Raw genomic sequence first — 13,131 nt, forward strand, 5'->3', positions numbered from 1 at the left:
TATGCAGTCAGTGAGTTATGCAGAGCTGCGATTATTTTTTGATGAAATAATAGTGATGTTTTTGTTCTTCACAAAGGAAATGGAGTATTAATATACAAATTCAGGACAAAATACAAAATATTCCATGCTTTGTAGTAGGTTATCCAAGGTTTGGCACTCCAATCCATCGCCATTCATGTCAGTCTCACTAGTTGTCTGGTTCCTCAGTCACTTTCCTGTCTTTTGTGACTCTTTTACAGTCTCTTTCTTTCCTCTTTTCCTCTGTTGTCAGCTTTCTACATCTGTTTATGCGTACGGCAGCCACCTTGAATCTTAAAATGCTACTTATCAGCCACACTTTCTCTTCGACAAAAACACTTTCTATCTATCACACGGTTGACTTTAAATTGCACTTAATTGTTCCGAATTACCCAAAACATTGATTACTGCTAATTTCCCCCCAACACTTTAACATTTTCATGCTACCCATGAAGTAAATAAGTGAGCATGACTGATCTAACTTTATTGTTTTCGTATTTTAGGAGCGTTATGGTCAGAAAGCTAATTTGATTCTTTGTTAAAACAATAGAAATATTAAAGGTCCCATGGCATGAAAATTTCACTTTATGAGGTTTTTTAACATTAATATGAGTTCCCCTAGCCTGCCTATGGTCCCCCAGTGGCTAGAAATGGCGATAGGTGTAAACCGAGCCCTGGGTATCCTGCTTTGCCTTTGAGAAAATGAAAACTCAGATGGCCCAATCTGGGATTTTGTCATTGGTTAACTCACGGTTATGTTGTTTCAAATTTATATGACTTCTTTCTTTCCTTCTTTCTGTGGAACAAAAACACAGATTCAGAAAAATGACCTGTCTGTTTGTCATCTTGACAAGTTTCAAAAAAGGACGAAAAGCACCATAAAATAAGTTCATGCAACATCTTTTATGTTTCTGATGTATTTGGTTATAGTGTGTCTTGTGACTGAATGTCAGTGATGCTAAACCTGGTGAGACACACACACACACACACACACACACACACACACATATATATAGCTTTGTATTCTGGTTTGCTAAATATTAAATTACTAAATATTTTATAAATTACTTGAAATAAATGTATATATATACACACACACACATATATATATATATATATAATTAAACATTTTATTTAAGCTAATTTTCTCATTTTTATTCAGTTTGTCTTGATGCACTAAATAACTAAAACTAAAACTGAAATAAAAATTAATGAAAACTATAAAGACATATTAAAACAAAAATAAAAGTGACAAAAACACACAAAATTACTAAAACTTTAAAATTATAATGAAAACAGAAGATATAAAAAAAAAACAAGTAATTGAATATATTAATAAAACATTGTATCTCAATGATACTAAAATAACCAAGTATTCAAGCATGAATATTATTAAAGAAAAATAATAAGTCATACAGGTTTGGAACAACATAATTTTTAGGCAAATTATTCCTTGCATCCTTTGAAATCATAGATCATGTCAAATAATTTTTGTCCAAATGTCAAAACTCTCATTTGTCCTGATGATTTGATAAGTCCTGGCGTCCTTGTGCTGCATTAGCAGACACAGCTAAGGACTTGAGGTGTCAGGGCACCGTTATAAAGATTGTGTGTGTGTGTGTGTTTTTTTTATGAACCTCTTCAACAAATCATATTTGATTTCATGCGTAATTAGTTTGTCCATCAGCAGCCGAGGGGACCCTGTAGCAGCGGTATCTGCAATATCTTTGAGCTCTGATGACAGAGGCTTCGGGACAACAGCCAATATGCATTAGAACAATAGCACGGTTCCGCCCCATCGCTCCGGATGAACTAGAACTCATTTCATACGACTGGCGTTTGTAACTACGCTCTCTTTACCTCGCGCGAGCGCAGCGGGACGAATATCTCAACGCTCACTGGCAGCCTTCAATATTTGATAGACGCTCTGCCCTTCCTATTAAACTGGAAGATTTAATTATATTTTGAAATGATATTTTAATTAAAAATTAAGGTAAGCAAAAATGGATTTCAAAATAATTACATCAAACATCAAAAAAGTGAAGGCTGTTTTTTTCTGCTTGGCCAGCAGAAAAAGTAAGAAGCCTTATTTAAGTCTCTGAGAGATTCAATCTAATTTAATTCTCTCCCCTCTCTAAATAAACAGTTCTCCAACCTTTTTTCATCTGGGGGGAGAAGAGATGATAGAGGTAATCAATATTTCTAGCATTTTAATTAAAACCGTTAGTGGAATAAATCCATTTAATTATCAGTTAATGAAATACAAGGTCATTTACCTGACAGCAACTTTGAAGGTGGCTTACTGGTTGGAATGAGAAGGCTGGTGAGGTGTCAGAGCCGTTTAGCAGCTGCCAGAGCTCAACCTCAGATTCTCCTCGCTGTATTAACCCCTCTCTGTCCGTCGGCACGCCGCTTGACTTGTACCTTCTGTTCCACCCACATGAAAAACAATGAAGATCGGGGTTAGTAGAGCATGCTGGGTTTACTGGTGCATGGTGGACATGTCTGTGGTGTGTGTATAGGTGTGTGTGTGTGTGTGTGTGTGTGTATGTATGTATGTAATATATATATATATATATATATATATATATTACAGGGGTTAAATAGTAAATAAAATAATATTATTAAAAATTATTATTAGTAGTAATTATTACTTTAATGAATTAATATTAATTAATAATTATTATATACATATTAGTAATTATTATACATACACATACCTATGATATAATTTATAATATATAAACAAATATGTTTTATGTCAATATAATACTAATAATGTAAAGTCATAGAATTTAATTATATGCACACATATACAAAAATACAAACAACTATTCATATTTTATGTCAATATAATACTTGTAAATATCTGTATAAATATCTGTATATGGATAGATAGAATCTTTGGTAGTTTGGAAGACTTTGTGGTTACTACAGTAAATTTTATGATAGTATTATTTGAGTAACGTGTAATTCTCTCTTAGAAAATCAGACATTTCCATGTATATCACACAAACGGCATCACATTTAGGAAGATGTGCATAGTTGATAGTATGCAGTGATAAACATGGGAGAAAGTTCCTACATTCCATGATGCTAATAAACAGTCCTCTCTGGTAAAGACTTAAAGTAGTTAAATAGTTAAAGACTTGCAGAAAAAATGTGTTAGCATATAGCATAATTTAACCTCTGAAATGTGGATGCCAGGAAACGTTTTTGTTGAAAATCACTTGATAAGCTAACAATTCTCGTTTGTTATCGTTTGGGGCGCAATCGGCCGATAGAGCACTTTTATTTCTGCAAGTCAGAGATGTAAAGTAAACACTGAACTGTAGCATGTTGTATGTCTGTCGAGCTGTAGCTTTAAAGGAGTGTGAATCTGTCACTGTGTGTGTGTGTGTGTGTGTGTGTATATGTTTGGAGGCAGAAGCTTTTAGCGTGTGGAGGCGGCGCTGGGATTTGTGTGATGGAGTTTATTTCAGACCCAGTTCTCTGGGGCCGGAGGAACAATAGTCTCTCAGCAGTCCTTCCTTCACCATCTGGAACAAAAACATATGTGTGTGTTTGTGTGTGTAATGCCTCTTAATAATAAAATAATTACTTATTTTCACGTTCTAGAGTTTAGACTATAAAATTAAAAACATCTATAAAATGCTTTATGGTACATTTTCCACCAATATGACAGTTAACGTGTTAACATGTGTGACTGTTTGATGATGCATTTTGCTGCAATTCCAGAAAACAGTTTCCAGCTAACTGGAAAGTAACTTGCAGTGAACACGGTGCTTGCTGAGTGTTAATTTTGGTGTCTTCCTAACTCAAACTCGTACCATTTACCTCCATAATTACACAGCTTTGATTTGTTGATAATGAACAAAGATTGATGATCCGGGAACATGTCATACTTGGGTAAATCGAGGAGGTATAATTAACCCCTTTTTCTGTAAACTTGGATTAGTTCTTGCTAAAACATGAGGCTTTTGACGGAAGTGTATCTCAGTGGAGATAGAGCTGCTCTGCTCTGCTCTGCTGTCTCTCTCACACACATGCAGGCCTGCAGGCAGTGGCTCTGACGGCTGATGTGTCTTTGTGCTTTAATACACTGACACAGTGTTTGACTTCAGTCTGTTCAGCTCTGAGTGGCCAGTAGAGCTCAATCTATCCTCTAGATAACAGTCTGATCTGCTGGCGGTTTATAGTTTCATTTGACCACAATCCACTTTGACAAACAACCTGCTTTCATCTCGAACTCTCACAAAAAAAAGAAAAAAAACCCCAGCTCATTTCTGCTCCCCAAACCTCAAAAGAAACCACGTCAAGGTAGCCGCGATACCGTCTCCTTCCGATTTCAAATGAAGATCCGATTTTTTTTATGTTACTTAATTATTTCCTAATTAGTTTGCATGTTAATTAAAATGGTGGCTAATGTTAATTACCTATATTAATGGATTCTCATGTAACACCTGCCCGAAGCGCTTGGCTCAGTTTTCAAAATATCTTCATCTAAGCCGGTTGATGCATGCCGTCTCGCTTTGTTGAAAAGCAGCGAGGAATTGAAGTTAGGGGATTTTTGAAACAGGTCGCACTGAAGTAGTCAAACCAAATGCTCAGTTTTCTTCTCATCTGCTTTCAGTTGAGAGCTGCATTTGCAGAGAGGATTGGCATATTGTGATTATAGTCATATTTGTGAGCATGTGTAATCTATGATGCTCAATCTGTTAGATGGGTCATTCCAAGAAACGGCTGCCTTTTCCATTTTGAAAAGGTGATTGTTTTGTTTTTCTTTTTAAGGAAAAAGTAAATGTTTCTAAAATTGTAAACATCAAATCTGATTAATGTGTTAAAGTGTAAATAATTCAATTTGAATCCAAATGTACATGTTTTAATACATGTTTGCATACCCTGAAATGTAGTTGAACACTTGAGTCACACTTAAAAATGCACAAATTCTGTTCTCTTTCAGTACAAATCAGATTCAACAATCCTTTGACCCTCATCCATGGGATTACATCCATGCTGATCATTAATCTCCGTAAGATAATTGAAAAGTAGTATATATATACCCATGTATACACACATAAACACTCACCTATGTACATTAAGTATATATTTATACTGATATAAAATGCCTACAATAACACACATACTGTACAGTATATATGAGACACAAACCTGTTTCTGTATAATGACCCAGATGTTTACCATCACCCATCCATGACAGTAGAATCTACTCTGACATTCTTGACACACACCTGGTGAATGCTTGGCATGCATGACAAAGCTAAAGCAAAGCAAGGCCATATTAAAGCTTAGATGGTCTCTATTAGATTGAAAATGATCACCTGATCAATACGACCCCCTGCCTGACTAATCCATAACGTGAACATTGTTTCAGACCCCCGCGCCTTTTCCTGCATGTGTCTCGGTGTGCTTAGACTTCATGGAGGCAAGGATCAGCGATTAAATGCCACCTTTCAGCAACAACATTAAAGCTGCAGTCCCTAAATTTTTTTGGTTAAAAATGATCCGAAATCAATATTTGAGCAAGTACATAACCAGCCAGTGTTCAAAACTATCGCCTTACTTTAGCCCGATTCACAACGGTTAGTTTATAATAATGTTTTCTAATTTGAGTGGTACGGGTAGGTTTTCGCGGGAAATTCGAGGATGCCGCCGCATCATTACGTCACTTCTGTAAACATAAAGAAGTTGTCCCGGCTAGTAGGTTATCGCATGTGAGGATCCTGCAGGTGGCGGATCGTTTGTAGCATTTTCTCACAGCAGCTAGAATAATTAAATGTATCATTTTGATGGCGGATTGTAATCCAGAAAGGATTGTTTATGAAACACATGTGAATGAAATTAAATTAGATTCCAGTTATAAATGTGCTTCTGATTACAGATAGCCTGGGATTACAAAGATTTGTATTTGAAAGAAAACCAGTTCGAAAGGAGCATAATTTGCTTTTTGGGTTAAAAGAATTTCCTAATATGAAATTCGAAGAGTATGACAATTAGATAAGACTGTGCAGAAATTGAAATCTACACTCTAAAAAATAATTTCTTAATATGAAATTTGAATGGTATGACAATTAGAGATTATACTGTCCAGAAATTGAAATCTACACGCTAATACACACTAGGCATGGGCCGGTATGAGATTCTGACGGTATGATAATCTTAGATAAAAATATCATGGTTTCACAGTATCACGGTATTGCGATTACAGCTCTAAAATATGTTATTTTTAAATGTCTGGGTAAAAAAACAACTTTTTTTCCCACTGAACACATTTTATTTTTAAGAAACATATAGAACATTTTGGAACAGTAAACATGTCAGGCTAAATAATTAAAATAAATAATTGAATTCTTCTTAATTAAATTAAGTGCAGTCACTTAAGTGAGCCTAAACCTGCAGCTCAACAATAATCAGAACATAAATAAATTATTTTCTGTAAAAAAAAAATCCTCGCATAGCGCAGGAACGGTATAACGGAAAATTTTAGTGGTTTTGAAACCGTAACTTTTCCAAACCGTGGTATACCTTGAAACCGGTTATCGTCCCATGCCTAATACACACTATACTCATAGTCTGTGCCGACTCAACCCACGCAAGGAAGATAATTCCGCACACAGCTGCAATTGCAGGTTTTCAAACAGAGATGGTGACAAAGAGGCAAAACTTATGGACTGCAGCTTTAAATAAGAAGTAGCAATTTGGCTTCTAGCAATTGCTAATTTCACGCCCTGATAAATGTTGCATGCAGGAGCTAAAGCTTTCAAAGATATTTCTTAAAAGGGGCGGCAGCATATGCAGGTAAAGGCCTGATGCGTTTCGCGGGGACAAAAGCTCACTTTCATGTCAAGGTCAAAAGAGTTTTGCTTTAAGCTAAATGTAAGTCATCCCTTATTACCAATTAAAAATGTATTCTGACCTCATCAATTAGATTTAGAGTGAGGGCTTTTTAAAAATAGATCATTAAAATGCTGTTTTAAGAAATGATGGTGCATTAGAGGATATTTGACATTTAGCAGAGACAGTACACAGGGGCGTTCACACCTACAGAGATTTACTGCTACCAGAAATCATTCATTTTCAGCAGCTTGAGCGACACTGACCACTGGCATGTCTAGCAGGGCGAACAGAGGAGGAGACGGTCCACTCATACAAAGATAAAGGGGTGACGTCGCAGTTCTCAATACGGTGGCTGTAGAAATGGAAGATCCACCTTCCAGGTAAAAGAGCCAATTGCCTTTGTTAGAGGCATCACCTTTTTTTGTGCTAGTTTTAGGGTAATTCCAGTGAAAGTATCTGTTTGGTTTATTGCTGATTTAAAATATGAAATGTAACCTTGAAAAAACTTTTTTCCTCTCCATTTGAGTATTGGAGCTGTATTTGAATGACACACAACAGCGACCAGCCACTTTTCCAGCTGTCTTGATCTCAGAAGTATTTTCCCCATTTATTTTCTCCTTTGGCATTTCAAAATATTCTTCAATAAGAGTTCTAAGTCGTTGAACTAAACCAACATGTTCTAATATATATCATAACATTTTATCTGAAGCAACAATATGTATGAGGATTCAGTAAAACAAAAACAACTACTCATTCCGTGAATCGTGTGACACTGAAGACTGGAGTAATGATGCTGAAAATTCAGCTTAACCATCACAGGAATAAATGTTTAAATAAATTCAAATGGAAAAGAGTTGTTTGATTTTTCTGTATTTTTGATCAAATAAATGCAGCCTTAGTGAGCATAAAAGTCTTCTTTTTTTAAAACAATACAAATCTTACTGACCCCAAACTTTTGAACAGTAGTATAAGTATAAAAACAACTTATTTTATTTTTGCAAATATATAAAATGCACTCGGGCAGACAGTATATGATTATTTGCATTGCTTCATGGAGGTGAGAAATCTGCTGACCTCTTTTGTCACTATTTCTGTGTAACGACAGCCTCTGTGATTGGTTGACCTCTTTTTAGGATTATTCCTAAAGAGTAGTTCACCAGGAACTTTTTTAACTGGCTTCCACAGAGGAATACAACATGACTTAACAGCCTCAATTTCTCTCAGATTCTCAATGGAGAAAATGAATGGGATTTTACCTGAACCCAAATGTTGTACTCTATAGTTGCATGAGTGCATTGCTAAAATGGCCACCAAGTGAACTGACTTACCTTAAAGGTACTTTGCATCTAGAAGAGCGTAACTTCAAGAATCTTAATTGAATTATGTAACACATTTTGCATGTCGCCAAGTGCTCGTTTGATAAAGCCCAACCAATTCATCTTGCACCTACGGTGGCATCTATTCTGGCGACAGTGTAGATAGCCATAGAAATATGACCCTTGTGTTTTTAGTGCATACATAATCGAACAACTGCAAATGAATGCGGTCGTATCAGCAGCTGGTTAGCTGCAAAAGACAGATAAGCGTGAACGAACGAGAGCAACTTCTGTCTGACAACACCGTAATAATCGCCATTATTTTGAGCTATAAAGTTGCGTGATTCATGTCGGAAGACCCCACCACACATTAAATCCAGCCTCTATGACTAGTGATTTGAAAGTAATAGTTTCCAAATGAGTTTCATGCCTTCTACAGCTCCTCAGAGGCCCGCTCTTCTCAAAAATAATCTCCCCTCGTAACTTTTCCGAGGAGTAAGACTCAGAAAAAAAGCCAGCCGTCAGGAATAGAAGAACATTCTTTTTCCTGCTCGTGAAAGTGAAAACACTCGAATGAAATACAGCCTCTTAAATGACAATTGGGGAATTTTTTTTTTTTACACAATACGACAGCATTTTCTAGACGCGTGTGGAGTTTGTGAAGGTGAAGCTTTGCAGGCGTATTTGTAAATTTATGAGCTGCTTTGATAGAAACCTCGGCCATTTACAGCTGCCGTCTCGACCCCACACAACTCCCGACTGAATTTATTTTCCGAGCATGCCTGCGTGTGCGCCGCTCGCCTCCGATGCTGCCTCTGAACATCAGGACAGACCTGATGGGAGACATTTCAAACAGGCCGATGTATGTTCTGGCTGTTTTGAACACCGGTCGCTGGGGGGGCCGGGGTGGCAGGACTTCCCACCGTTTTCAATCACGCCGCAACGCTCCTCGCATTCAGAGCAGACGATAAAGAAATGAGCCACCCCTGTGTTTTGTCACATAGCTTAAATGTAGAATTTAGGAGGTATCCATCGGCCCCTGTCCAGCAGTTCACCTGTTTTTTTTTTTCTTCTCGTACTGCATGCTAGAGTCGCATTTTTCTCTTCGTTCCCCAGCTGCTTTCAATGAAACTCTGTCCTGTTTGCACTGCTGCCACATGAATCGTCTTCCCATCCGTCTCTCTCTCCCTCTCTCTATCTCTCTCTCTGTTTTTTTCATAGCACATGAAGCAACAGAAGAGCGTTACTCAATTCTGTTTGGATTATATTTGATCCCGATGAATTTCGCCCTCCTTTTTCGATGTGAAACACATGTGCCTCAAAGCTCAAGGATGATCATGTCTGTGATTGTTTTCCTCCAGTGCATGTTTTTTAATCACAATCTACAGATTTTTAGCAGTCCTGTCTAGCTTACGAAGGCAAATCAGTCAGGTCTGTTCACGCTTTGCCTGACGGGCCTTTAATACTTTACTGTTATTGACTTTTTTTTGTTCTCATTATTATATCTCTTTGGTATTATGCAGTTATAAAGAGAGGGATTTTTAGTGGTGTTTGCCATGGCTGTTGTTCTATTGTTCATATTTAGTGTCCCATTTGTGTTACAGACATGAATGACACCTCAAATCACGCGGCTTGTTCAGGAGAGTGTGGTATTATTTTTCTAAGCAATTGGATGATAAAACAAGAATATCGTAAGAGGGTGGACTCCACCCAGTAAGCAACTATTTGGCATGCACTGGCAACCATTTTTACATTGTGGTGGCACGTTTCAGATGAGCAAGCACATCAGAAATGTACAAATGTAATGTTTTTTCTTTTTAGTTTACATAATTTCTAGTGTCAATTTTCAGTTTTCCCTCCTTTTCCCAATTTCTTTGCATGCATTGAGTGATCTTTGATGAATTGCTGTTTTCCTCCTTTGTAAGTTGCTTTAAAAAAACAGCTGCCAAATGCATAAATGTAAATTATACTAAGAGCTTTGGTTAATTATATACAGAACAGTTCAAAATGTTGTGATTGGTAAGATTTATAAAATGTTTTTGAAAGTCTTATGCACACCAAGGCTGCATTTATTTGATCAAAAATACAGTAAAAATAGTCATATGTGACCCTGGACCACAAAACCAGTCTTAAGTCGCTTGGGTAGATTTTTAGCAATAGCCAAAAAAACATAGTATGGGTGCATACTCAGATTCCAGATTTTCAAATAGTTGTATCTCGGCCAATGGAAAGCTTATTTATTCAGCTTTCAGATGATGTATAAATCTAAATTTCAAAAAGTCCAAGTCAAAAACTGAAAACACTGATACAATATTAATAAAACATTTATTCAAAAGAGCAATTTTTTAAGACATTGTTTTCAAACATTTGCCTGTTTAAGGCAATTAAACAGGCAAGTATACCCATCATTACAATACATTTCTCTTAAAGTCAGAGCTGTAACCACCATAGACATTGAGGAGGACAAGTCTAAACTGCCAAAAAATTAATGGCCTAATGGTTAGAGAGTCGGACTTATAACCCAAAGGTCAGAGGTTCGAGTCTCGGTACTGGCAGGGATTGTAGGTGGGGGAGTGAATAACCAGCGCTCTCTTCCAATACCAATATCTTCCAATGTTCAAGACATGGTTACAGCCTTGCTTAAATGGATAGTTCACCCAAAAGTGATAATTCCCTCATTTATTCCCTTATGTCTCAAACTCATATTTATCTTAAAAGTTTTGAAACCCTTTTACTTTTCATTTTATGGATGTAAACATATCAGTCTATGAAAATATCTTTGTGTTCTAAAGAAGAAAGGCAGTCATATGAGTTTGAGATAGAACAGAGTAAATGATGATACATTTTCATTTTTGGGTAAACTCTCCCTTTAAATATTGCTCACATGAAACAAAATTTCATATATTGCACTAACCTGCCAAAACCTGCATCAATACATAGATAGAACTGCTATCATCATAATATAAAAATCCTGTAATTCCATGCTTTTTAAATTCACAAATATTTAAGCCAAAGTGATTCAACACTTCAACAGTGAAATTAAACACTGCAGTTAAAACAGATTTACAAAACTATGCCACTAAATATGAAACATGACTAAACAGTAGCATGTACATGAGGAACACAAACTTTCAAAATATGAAGGATGGTCTATAAAATAGAAGTGCACCTATCTGCAAAACACTCAAATGTGTATTTTAGTCCTTTTGGAAAGTCAATAATCAGCACATTTTGTGGTCCAGGGTCACATATTGTGGATTATTATTGCAATTTTCTATTTTAATATATTTTAAAATGTAATTTATTGCTGTGATTTGTCATTACAGCAGTCATTACTCCAGAAATCATTGTAATATGCTGATTTGCTGATTTCTAAATGTTAAAAACAGTTGTGCTGCTTAATATTTTTGTGGAAACCATGATACATTTTGTTCAGGATTCATTGATGAATAGAACGTTGAGATGAACAACATTTATTTGTAATGGAAATCTTCTGTAACATAATAAATGTATTTACTGTCACTTTTGATCAATTTAATTCGTCCTTGCTGAAAAAACAAGTATTAATTTCTTTCTATTAATCTAAAGACCCCAAACTTTTGAATGATAGTGAAAGTGGACTGGGGTTCTCAAACTTTATATTTCTTATTTTTTGTCAAGTGGTAACAAAGTATATGGTTAAAAAGCCTTATTTTAAACAAAGCATTCTCTCTCACCTATCTTTAAGACAACATAGTCTTTTTGCATTACCTGAAAACTGCTACCAGTTGGTTAGTTTGTATACATTTATTGATAATGTGACATTCACATACTCTGACATTATATAGGAAGTGATGATGGCCACAGTTTCAGCTCATGATTGACAGTGGAAAAGTCCCAGAAGACGTGGTACTGACACAGGCATGTAAACAAAAGGGCCCAAAATGACTCGATTCAGCAGATTTTACTGACATCTGTGTCTGGATTTCACTCACGGGGTGGAGGTAAGCATTCATCAAATGATTGAATTCGTATCGATTCCTACCATATTAGCAGTTTAAAGCAAGACCTCTTTTGATGGCGGGAGAGAGAGAGAGAGAGAGAGAGAGAGAAAGACGGCGAGAGGTTTTTGAATGATTCTGTTTGAAATAAGTATACGGGAGATTCACACGCAAATCCCTTCTGTCTGCATATCTGAATAAGAATATCTTTAAACGGGCCAGGAGGAGGGAAGGCGGTGGGAAATGCAGCCGAACCGTGGTGTGCAGGATCAGGGGGGTTATTTACCACTTAGGCGGGAGGCTATGTGTTCGTACAGAGGTCGTGCTGATAGCCGAGAGTGGCTGTTAGCGCATTGGGCGACGTGGGGCACTCCAGCCCATAGAAAAATTAATTAAGCAACGCTTTGCTTTTAAGTCAGGGGCTTACATGTGTTTTTCTTTGGTTGACATTTTCTGCCTTGAGATTATGAAAGTGATTGACAATGACAGTGATTGCATTGTGGGAACGGGCTCTGCGTACATTATGGAACGAGGAGACAAACGCTCATCAATAGCCTGATTTCTCCTTCAAGTGCTGATGAATGTAGGTTTATGTGCTTGATATTGATGTTTTCGTATTCACCCATGGGAGCCGCATCTTTCAGCAGCTCAGACGCGTATGCCTTTATAGATTTCTAATACATTTCAGCTCTGCGTTTTTAATACAGATGGGTAATTCTGCTCGGTTTTGCGAGATCAATGCAAATGCATCTTACCCACAACCAGGCACGCAAGCCACAAGAGAGGAGAATCTCCATCACGACAATGTCCTCGACTCGAAACCGAAGTGGCGTGCTGGGCCGAGCCGTCCTCAGGCTCAAGGTGGCTCGGAGAAATTGCTTTTGTCGGAGGTGGGCATCAGTTATTATTGTGTGTGTAAGCCGCTCCGGTGGGATTGAGTAATTAGGATCCTGACATGG

General features: G+C 36.9%; 1 protein-coding gene across 2 annotated transcripts in view; it reads left to right on the forward strand.

The window, feature by feature from the left end:
- The window catches only part of akap6 (A kinase (PRKA) anchor protein 6), a 144,405-nt gene that overhangs the window by 70,130 nt on the left and 61,144 nt on the right, over nucleotides 1-13,131 (forward strand). The gene's annotated exons all lie outside the window — the stretch shown is intronic.

The sequence above is a fragment of the Sinocyclocheilus rhinocerous genome, unplaced genomic scaffold (genome assembly GCF_001515625.1).
Source record: "Sinocyclocheilus rhinocerous isolate Xijiao unplaced genomic scaffold, SAMN03320098_v1.1 scaffold853, whole genome shotgun sequence".
NCBI lineage: Eukaryota > Metazoa > Chordata > Actinopteri > Cypriniformes > Cyprinidae > Sinocyclocheilus > Sinocyclocheilus rhinocerous.